We start from the raw sequence: 10,849 nt of genomic DNA on the forward strand, positions 1-10,849 counted from the left end.
GTAATCTAGTGTATTCTCGGCTGTTCTCCTTTGATCTACAGTAATCTAATGTATTCTTGGCTGTTCTCCTTTGATCTACAGTAATCTAGTGTATTCTCGGCTGTTCTCCTTTGATCTACAGTAATCTGAAGCTTTAAGACTATGTAGTTATGATGACAGGACCCCATCAGGCGCTCTGACAGATCATCAATCAGACGATACATTACTAAGTGGCTGGTTACAGTGGGTGGGTGGGTGGGATATGAACCTGCTGCACTCTAGCCAGGAAAAGGAACAGGAAGCCTTTGGGGGAGATGAAGTTGGGACACCTGATCTGAGAGTACACCGCATCATTCCACTACACCACCACAGCATTAGTCACACAGCCAACAGATGGCATGCTCAGAGACGCTGCCTACTAATGTAACATATGAGCAACTCTGCTACACACACACGCACGCACGCACGCGCGCGCACACACACACACACACACACACACACACACACACACACACACACACACACACACACACACACACACACACACACACACACACACACACACACACACACACGTGTGCAACTATACTATAACACTTAATCCTTCCACCACTGAGCACCCCTGAATACCAACACCCACAGAGGTGATGTAGAGCTCACACCAGCCCCTTACAGTAAATACCCTGTGGCTAAACAACAATGCTGTGGTGCTGTGAAACCTAACATCGCCTGGCTTAATGGTCTGGTTTAGTCTATGGACTCATAGCCAGACTCAACCAACTGTTACTCAGACAGTGAAATCACCTCCTGTCCGGATGCTGATGCTGCTGCTGGTGGTGTGTGTTAGTTTTACTAGACTGTATGTCTGTGCGTGTGTGCGTGCGTGCGTGTGTGCGTGCGTGCGTGTGTGTGTGTGTGTGCGTGTGTGCGTGTGTGTGTGTGTGTGTGTGTGTGTGTGTGTGTGTGTGTGTGTGTGTGTGTGTGTGTGTGTGTGTGTGTGGGCGACCTGCTTCCCCCAGCCATGGGCCTGGCTGTTTGATGTGGGGTCTTTGTTGGCTTAGGGACCCCCTCTGGAATGCAGTGAGGGTGAGAGGGTCGGAGAGATGAGAGGGGTGGTGGTAAATGGTTAAATGGGTCCCCTAACAGTCACTTGTTGCTGGATCTGAAATTGACGACCCAAAAGTAAAATAAAAACAGCCTTGTCTCGGTGAAGTTAATTGTTAGTACACTTCACACAGTAAAAGGTCAAAAGATTCCCATTGTCTTTTTCTTCTGACTCTTTTGGCAGAGATACTGAGGGAGGGAGAACTGGTTGAAGCCAGAAATTCAGCTGCAACATGCTGGGCGTGTCTCAAGAGTGTTCTGCTTAAACCATATGTTGAGCAATAGGGAGAGTGCTGTGCCCCGTTTGGAATCGATGCAGACTTGGAAACTGGAACAACCACTTCTAAGAAGGATGCAGTGCCATATAGCTGAGGCTGTAACATCTGCTATCGTTCTTAAACTGTAAATGGCTTTGACAGATTTTTGTCAAACTATTGCTGAGTAGTACGGTGATTATTCAGTGTGTGCGTGTTTGTGTGCGTTATCATGTACAGTAGTGGAGCCTCCCATAAGCCTGTCCTCACAGAAATAGTTGAGTGTAGTCATGGTCACATAGTTAGCTGCTATTCCAGGGACTGACAGACAGGCAGGCAGGACAGACACACGCTCCCAGAGAGAGAGACAGAACTAGAGAGAATCTTCTACGGCTTCTCTATGTCTCAGAACACTAATGAGTGAACGTCATGACATAATGCATGGGTTGTCTAGTCCTGAACGAATGATGTTTATCCACCTCCAGTTGAATCAGGTAAGTTAGTATGGTGACACACAAACAGCTACAGCACCTGATGTTCCCACAACGTTCCTTGTTTACGAGGGTTCTGAGACGGTTTCTCTCAGATACATTCCAGGAGAATCTAGCCACATTTACAGGTGACAATCCTGTATCCTAACAATGCCTCTCTGTTGTGCCAACATGATTATCCCATGCTTCTCTATGTACCATTAGAAGCAACTGATCAATTTCAATGCTCAGGGATTTTTCTCTCTATTGAAAGAACAGTAAACTAACGAGGTGTATGATAGGGTGGACCCTGTGGTAGACATTCCAATCCTCCCAGTCCTATGTCATCTTGGTCAGTCTTAGCCACAGTCACAGTCCTGTTGAAATTACTAAGTTACCAAACAAGCAAGTGTGGTTGATTAATCGGGTTCAGGAAATTCTTGTGTGTGTGTGTGTGTGTGTGTGTGTGTGTGTGTGTGTGTGTGTGTGTGTGTGTGTGTGTGTGTGTGTGTGTGTGTGTGTGTGTGTGTGTGTGTGTGTGTGTGTGTGTTTCAAGTTGGGTAGAATAGCGATTAAGAGCACAGAATACAATGCAATAACAATAATAACAACAATAATAATAATAATATAGATAATAATAGAAAATAGAATACAACATTTAAGTAAGAATAAAACCACACAAGAACTACGATGAGAGTTGAAGAAACATGAGAATGCAAATATATACAGGTCAGTATCTTATTCAATATGCAGGGGTCCTGGAGTGGTTGTATATACAGGTCAGTACCTTATTCAATGTCCAGGTGTCCTGGAGTGGTTGTATATACAGGTCAGTACCTTATTCAATGTCCAGGGTTACTGGAGTGGTTGTATATACAGGTCAGTACCTTATTCAATGTCCAGGGTTACTGGAGTGGTTGTATATACAGGTTGTATATACAAACCTTTTGTTATGGCAAGCCTAAATACGTTCAGGAGTAAGTCACACAAGTTGTATGGACTCACTCTGTGTACAATAATGGTGTTTAACATGATTTTGAAACCACTACCCCATCTCTGTACCTCACACATACAATTATTTGTAAGGTCGAGCAGTGAATTCTAAACTCAGATTCAACCAAAAAGACCAGGGAGGTTTTCCAATGCCTCGAAAAGAAGGCCATCTATTGGTAGATGGGTATAAAAAAACAAACAGACATTGAATATCCCTTTATGCATGGTGAAGTTGTTAATTACACTTTGGATGGTGCGTCAATACACCCAGTCATTACAAAGATACAGGCGCCCTTTCCTAACTTAGTTGACGGAGAGGAAGGAAACCGCTCAGGAATTTTGCCATGAGGCCAATGATTCAAACAGTTACAGAGTTTAATGGCTGTGATAGGCGATAACTGAGGATGGATCAACAACATTGTAGTTACTCCACAATACTAACATCAATTACAGAATGAAAATAACAAAGTCTGTAGAGAATAAAAATTTTCCAAAACATGCATCATGTTTGCAATAAGGCACTGAAGTAATACTGCGAAAAGTTTTTGTCCTGAGTACAAATCATTATGTTTGGGGCAAATCCAACACAACACATCCCTGAGTATCACTCTTCATATTTTCAAGCATGGTGGTGGCTGCATCATGTTATGGGTATGCTTGTCATCGGCAAGGAACAGGAAGTTGTTTTTATTTATAAAAAGAAACGGAATAGAGCTACGCACAGGCAAAACCCTAGAGGAAAACAAGTTCACCTTTCAGCAGGACAATAACCTTAAACACAAGGCCAAATATACACTGGAGTCGATTACCAAGAAGACAATGATCCTGAGTGACCTTGCCACAGTTTTGACTTAAATTGGCTTGAAAGTCTATGGCAAGACTTGAAAATGGTTGTGTGGCAATGATCAACAACCAACTTGACGTAGATTGAAGAATTTAGAAAAATTATGGGCAAATGTTGCACAATCCAGGTGTGGAAATCTCTTAGAGATTTATCCAGAAAGACTCAAATCTGTAATCACTGCAAAAGGAGATTCTAACATGATTGACTCAGGGGTGTGAATACTTATCTAATCAAGATATATTACACAGGAGGTTGGTGGCATCTTAATTGGGAGAGAAGGGCTCGTGGTAATGGCTGGAAAGGAATGGTATTAAATACATTACAAAGTCCAAAAGTTATGGGCGGAGCTAGAAAGTTGGCTGTCAGAAGTATTACAATGTATACTTTTAATCTGTCTGTCTGCATATTTCAAGACATGGCATATGGGGGTGTAGTGAGATACCCAATGGGCTGAACGATTCTCTTCTCATCTTGAAAAACTTATACTAAAAACATGGAAATCTATCAGGTTTCAGGTAAGACCTAAGTGCCAACTGTGTAGAAGTAACAATGTTTATTGTAACATGGGCATGCAAAACACAGGTCAAGGCAGGCAGGGGTCGATAATCCAGAGTAGGGGCAAAGGTACAGGATGGCAGGCAGGCTCAGGGTCAGGCAGAGTGGTCAGGCAGGCGGGCTCGGAGTCAGGACAGGCAGGTGTCAAAACCAGGAGGACGAGAAAAGAGAGACTGGAAAAAGCAGGAGCTGAGACAAAACGCTGGTAGGCTGGAACAAACAAGATGAACTGGCAACAGACAGACAGAAAACACAGGTATAAATACCCAGGGGATAAGTGGGGAAGATAGGCGACACCTAGAGGGGGTGGAAACAAGGACAGGTGACACAGATCAGGGCGCGACAGTAGCCCCCCCTTCTAGGGATGCCACCTGGCGTCCTACCTGGGTGCATACCTGGTTGAGCGGGGTGCCGGCGCTGGAACTCAGAGATGAGGCCTGGGTCCAGGATGCCCCTAGCGGGGACCCAGCACCTCTCCTCCGGGCTATAACCCACCCATCCAGCCCTCTAACACCCATGGGAATGGAGAGGGTTTGAATGGGGATGCCCAGCTTGGACGCCAGGGTAACATCCATGAGACTCACATCGGCCCCCGAGTTGATGTGTATCTGGAGAGACTTGGACTGGTCGCCCCACCGCAGGATGGCATGGAGAGTGGGGTAAGCAAGGGGAGACGAAAAATGATCTTTAAGGCCCACCAGAGTACTCACTCCAACGAATGAGCTAGGTCTCTTGAAGGGACAGGTAGACACATAATGACCGGTAGTACCACAGAACAGACAACTCTGGATCTCAAGTCTGCATACGCGTTTGGCTGGAGACAACCTTGCCCTGCCGAGCTGGGGGTGTGGCCAGGCACTAGGTATGGGGGTGTGGTCAGGCACTAGGCATGGGGGTGTGGTCAGGCACTAGGGATGGGGGTGTGGCCAGGCACTAGGCATGGGGGTCTGGCCTAGCGCTGCCGAGCTGGGGGTGTGGCCAGGCACTAGGGATGGGGGTGTGGTCAGGCACTAGGGATGGGGGTGTGGTCAGGCACTAGGGATGGGGGTGTGGTCAGGCACTAGGGATGGGGGTGTGGCCAGGCACTAGGGATGGGGGTGTGGCCAGGCACTAGGGATGGGGGTGTGGCCAGGCACTAGGGATGGGGGTGTGGCCAGGCACTAGGGATGGGGGTGTGGCCAGGCACTAGTGATGAGGGTGTGAGCATGCGGGACTAGGCAGAGGAGATGTAGTTGTTGTTTGTGTGTGTCTATAAGTTGTTGTTTGTATGTGTATGTTAGTGTTTGGTGTGGGAAAAAATGGAAACAAAAATATTATAAAACTAAAAAGGTAACAAACACGTTTTCCATGTGTTGGATGCCTTTCCATTCACTCCATTCCAGCCTTTGTTATGAGCCATCCTCCCCTCAGCTACCTCTTGTGATATACTAGTGGTTTATTTTCCTTAATTTTATTTTTTAAACGTTCAAATTTTATTCCACTTTGACATTATTTTGTGTAGATCGATGACAAAAAAATGACAATTAAATACATTTGAATCCCACTTTGTAATTCAAGGGGTGTAAATACTTTCTGAAGGCACTTTAAATGCTTATGGTAGTATACTAATGGTAATATAAACATGTAAACAGGTGCAGTAGTGACCAGTAGCAGAATAAATAGATAGATACTAATGGTAATATATACATGTAAACAGGATTAATAGTGACCAGTAGCAGAATAAATAGATAAATACTCATGGTAATCAATAATCAATGAACAGCAGCATAATGGAATAATACATCTAATTTATAATCATTTTAGCAGCAGCTTAGGTTGTGTCTGAGTAGGTAGAGACCTGTGGATGGGCACAGAGTATGTGTGGATGTCACGTCCTGACCAGTAATAGGGGTTATTTGTTATTGTAGTTTCGTCAGGACGTGCCAGAGGGTATTTGTTTTATGTGGTTCGTGCTGGTTGTGTCAGTAATGGGGTGATTGATTTATTATTTCTGGGTTTTGGTTTATGTTCTATGTTTTGTATTTCTAGGTTCATTCTAGTTCTTTGTATTTCTATGTCTAGGTAATTGGGTGTTGGACTCTCAATTGGAGGCAGGTGTTTTCAGTTGCCTCTGATTGAGAGTCCTATATATAGGTATGTGTTTTGTTTGTAGTTTGTGGGTAGTTGTATTTCGCACTGCTGTGAGTATCAGCCTGTGAAACTGTCGTGCTTTGTTTTTCTGTGTTCACATTTATTTAATAAAATATAATGATGAACATGCAACCCGCTGCGCCTTGGTCCTCTCTACCCAACGACAGCCGTTACAGTGGATAGTCTGTGGGAGATGGAGAACAGTAGATGATGGCCAGGGGATAGAAGCTGTTTAGGAGTATGTTTGTCTGAGCCTTGATGCACTGGTACCGGCTGCCGGATGGGAGCCTGGAGAACAGTCCATGTCTTGGGTGGCTTGAGTCTTTGGCCATTTTTATTAGAGTGTGTGAGTTGTTCAGGCAATGCTTGGAGTATGTGTGTCAAGGAGTTGTTGTGAAAGGTGCTTCCTGTCTCAGCAGCCGAGCAACAATGGGTCGTTTCCACAGCGATATGGAAGTGCGCACACCGACACCTGGAAAAGTAATCATTCTCTTACCGGATTCGATCAACAGGAACACATTAAGACTTACCTGGATTCAGTGATTAGTGATATGTGTGTGTGTGCGTACGTGCGTGAGTGTGTGCGTATGTGCATGTGTGAGAGATTGCCTGTGTATGTGTGCCCGTGTCTGTTTGTGTATGCATGTGTGGGTGTGTGTGTGCATATGTCCATGTGCTTGTGTTGGCATGGCGTGCCCCAGCTGCTGGGGTCCTGAGGTAACTGCCAGTCTCTCTGTGCCACTCAGAGTCTGATGGATGAGGTGGTGACACAGCCATTATGAGTTGACAATCAGAAGCTGTGAAAGTCACTGTGCTATACACAACCACTACCACTACAGTACACTCCGTATACACTGAGTATACAAAACATTAATTATACTATATACATTACCACTATGCTACAGTACACTATATATACTACCACTACAGTATACTATATATACTACCACTATCGCTACAGTATACTATATATACTACCACTACAGTATACTATATATACTACCACTATCGCTACAGTATACTATATATACTACCACTACAGTATACTAAATATACTACCACTACCACTACAGTATACTATATATACTACCACTATCGCTACAGTATACTATATATACTACCACTACAGTATACTATATATACTACCACTATTGCTACAGTATACTATATATACTACCACTATCACTACAGTATACTATATATACTACCACTATACTACAGCATACTACAGTGAGGGAAAAAAGTATTTGATCCCCTGCTGATTTTGAACGTTTGCCCACTGACAAAGAAATGATCAGTCTATAATTTTAATGGTAGGTTTATTTGAACAGTATTTGAGACAGAATAACAACAACAAAAAAATCCAGAAAAACGCATGTCAAAAATGTTATAAATTGATTTGCAGTCCGCAGTTTGAAGTCCGAAGTTTACATACACCTTAGCCAAATACATTTCAACTCAGTTTTTCACAATTCCTGACATTTAATCCTAGTAAAAATTCGCTGTTTTAGGACAGTTAGGATCACCACTTTATTTTAAGAATGTGAAATGTCAGAATAATAGTAGAGAGAATTATTTATTTCAGCTTTTATTTCTTTCATCACATTGCCAGCAGGCAAGAAGTTTACATACATTCAATTAGCATTTGGTAGTATTGCCTTTAAATTGTTTAACTTGGGTCAAACGTTTCAGGTAGCCTTCCACAAGATTCCCACAATAAGTTAGGTGAGTTGTGGCCCATTCCTCCTGACAGAGGTGGTGTAACTGAGTCAGGTTTGTAGGCCTCCTTGCTCGCACACGCTTTTTCAGTTCTGCCCACAAATTTTCTATAGGATTGAGGTCAGTGCTTTGTGATGGCCACTCCAATACCTTGACTTTGTTGTCCTTAAACCATTTTGCCACAACTTTGGAAGTAGGCTTGGGGTCATTGTTCATTTGGAAGACCCATTTGCGACCAAGCTTTTAACTTCCTGACTGATGTCTTGAGATGTTGCTTCAATATATCCACAACATTTTCCTTTCTCATGATGCCATCTACTTTGTGAAGTGCACCAGGCCCTCCTGCAGCAAAGCACCCCCACAACATGATGCTGCCACCCCCGTGCTTCACGGTTGGGATGGTGTTCTTCGGCTTGCAAGCCTCCCCCTTTTTCCTCCAAACATAACGATGGTCATTATGGCCAAACAGTTCTATTTTTGTTTCATCAGACCAGAGGACATTTCTCCAAAAAGTACGATCTTTGTCCCCATGTGCAGTTGCTAACCGTAGTCTGGCTTTTTTATGGCGGTTTTGGAGCAGTGGCTTCTTCCTTGCTGAGCGGGCTTTCAGGTTATGCCGATATAGGACTCGTTTTGCTGTGGATATAGATACTTTTGTACATGTTTCCTCCAGCATCTTCACAAGGTCCTTTTCTGTTGTTTTGGGATTGATTTGCACTTTTCGCACCAAAGTATGTTCATCTCTAGGAGACAGAACACGTCTCCTTCCTGAGCGGTATGACGGCTGCGTGGTCCCATGGTGTTTATACTTGCATACTATTGTTTGTACAGATGAACGTGGTACCTTCAGACGTTTGGAAATTGCTCCCAAGGATGAACCAGACTTGTGGAGGTCTACATTTTTTTTCTGAGTTCTTAGCTAATTTCTTTTGATTTTCCCATGATGTCAAGCAAAGAGGCACTGAGTTTGAAGGTAGGCCTTGAAATACATCCACAGGTACACCTCCAATTGACTCAAATGATGTCAATTAGCCTATCAGAAGCTTCTAAAGCCATGACGTAATTTTCTGGAATTTTCCAAGCTGTTTAAAGGCACAGTCAACTTAGTGAATGTAAACTTCTGACCCACTGGAATTGTGATACAGTGAATTATAAGTGAAATAATCTTTCTGTAAACAATTGTTGGAAAAATTACTTGTGTCATGCACAAAGTAGATGTCCTAACCGACTTGCCAAAAATATAGTTTGTTAACAAGAAATGTGTGGAGTGGTTGAAAAACTAGTTTTAATGACTCCAACCTAAGTGTACAGTATGTAAACTTCCGACTTCAACTGTAGCTATGTACTGTACATATACAGTAAGTAGGGGTAAAGTGACTAGGGAATAGGATAGATTATAGACTGTAGCAGCAGCGTATGTGATGAGTGTGAAAAGTGTGTGTGTGTGTGTGTGTGTGTGAATGTGTGGCGTCAGTATGCAGTGTGCGCGTGTTATGTGTGTGGGCATATGTAGGTGTGTGTGTGTGTGTGTGTGTGTGTGTGTGTGTGTGTGTGTGTGTGTGTGTGTGTGTGTGTGTGTGTGTGTGTGTGTGTGTGTGTGTGTGTGTGTGTGTGTGTGTGTGTATGCGTGTGTTGGGGTGTCAGTGTATGTGTGAGTGTGTGGGTAGAGTCTAGTGTGTGTGCATAGAGTCAAGAAAGTTCATGCCCAATGCAACGAGCTGTACATAAGCAAACAAGAAAATGCTCACCCAGAGGCGATACTCCTAGTGGCCAGGGATTTGAACGCAGGAAACAGTACCCAATTTCCACCAGCATGTCACCTGTGCAACTAGAGGCGAAAAAAACTCTAGGTCTCCTTTACTCCACACACAGAGATGCATACAATGCTCTCACTTGCCCTCTATTAATCTGACCACAACTCTATCCTCCTGATTCCTGCTTACAAGCAAAAACAGGAAGTACCAGTGACGTACTCAATACGGAAGTGGTCTGATGAAGCGGATGCTAAACTACAGGACTGTTTTACAGACTTTAATATATTCCTGCATTCATCCGATGGCATTGAGGAGTTTACAACATTAATCACTGGCTTCGTTAGTAACTGCATCGATGATGTCATCCCCACAGTGACCGCACGTTCATATCCCAACCAGAAGCCATGGATTACAGGCAACATCTGCACTGAGCTAAATGCTAGAGCTGACACTTTCAAGGAGCAGGATAGTAATCCGTACGCTTATAATAAATCCCGCTGCGCTCTCCAACGAATCAAAGCATCAATACAGGACCAAGATCAAATCCTACTATACTGGCTCTAAAGCTCGTCAAATGTGGCAGGGCCTGCAAACTATCACGGATTACAAAGGGAAACCCAGACAGAAGCTGCCTAGTGACGCAAACCTACCAGACGAGCTAAATGCCTTCCATGCTCCTTCGAGGCAAGCATGAAACCACCAGCTGTTCTGGATGACTGTGTGATCATGCTCTCCGTAGCTGATGTGAGTAAGACCTTTAAACAGGTTAACATTCACAAGGATGCAGGGCCATGGAGTACCAGTATGCGTACGCAGAGCATGCGCTGACCAGCTCGCAAGTGTCTTCACTGACATTTTCAATCTCTCCCTTAGCCAGTCTGTAATACCTACAGTGCCTTGCAAAAGTATTCATCCCCCTTGCCATTTTTTCTATTTTGTTGCATTACAACCTGTAATTTAAATTGATTTTTATTTGGATTTCATGTAATAGACATACACAAAATAGTACAAATTGGTGAAGTGAAATTTAAAAATAATACTTGTTCC

The sequence above is a fragment of the Salmo salar genome, chromosome 09 (assembly GCF_965601325.2).
Source record: "Salmo salar chromosome 09, fSalSal1, whole genome shotgun sequence".
Taxonomy (NCBI): domain Eukaryota; kingdom Metazoa; phylum Chordata; class Actinopteri; order Salmoniformes; family Salmonidae; genus Salmo; species Salmo salar.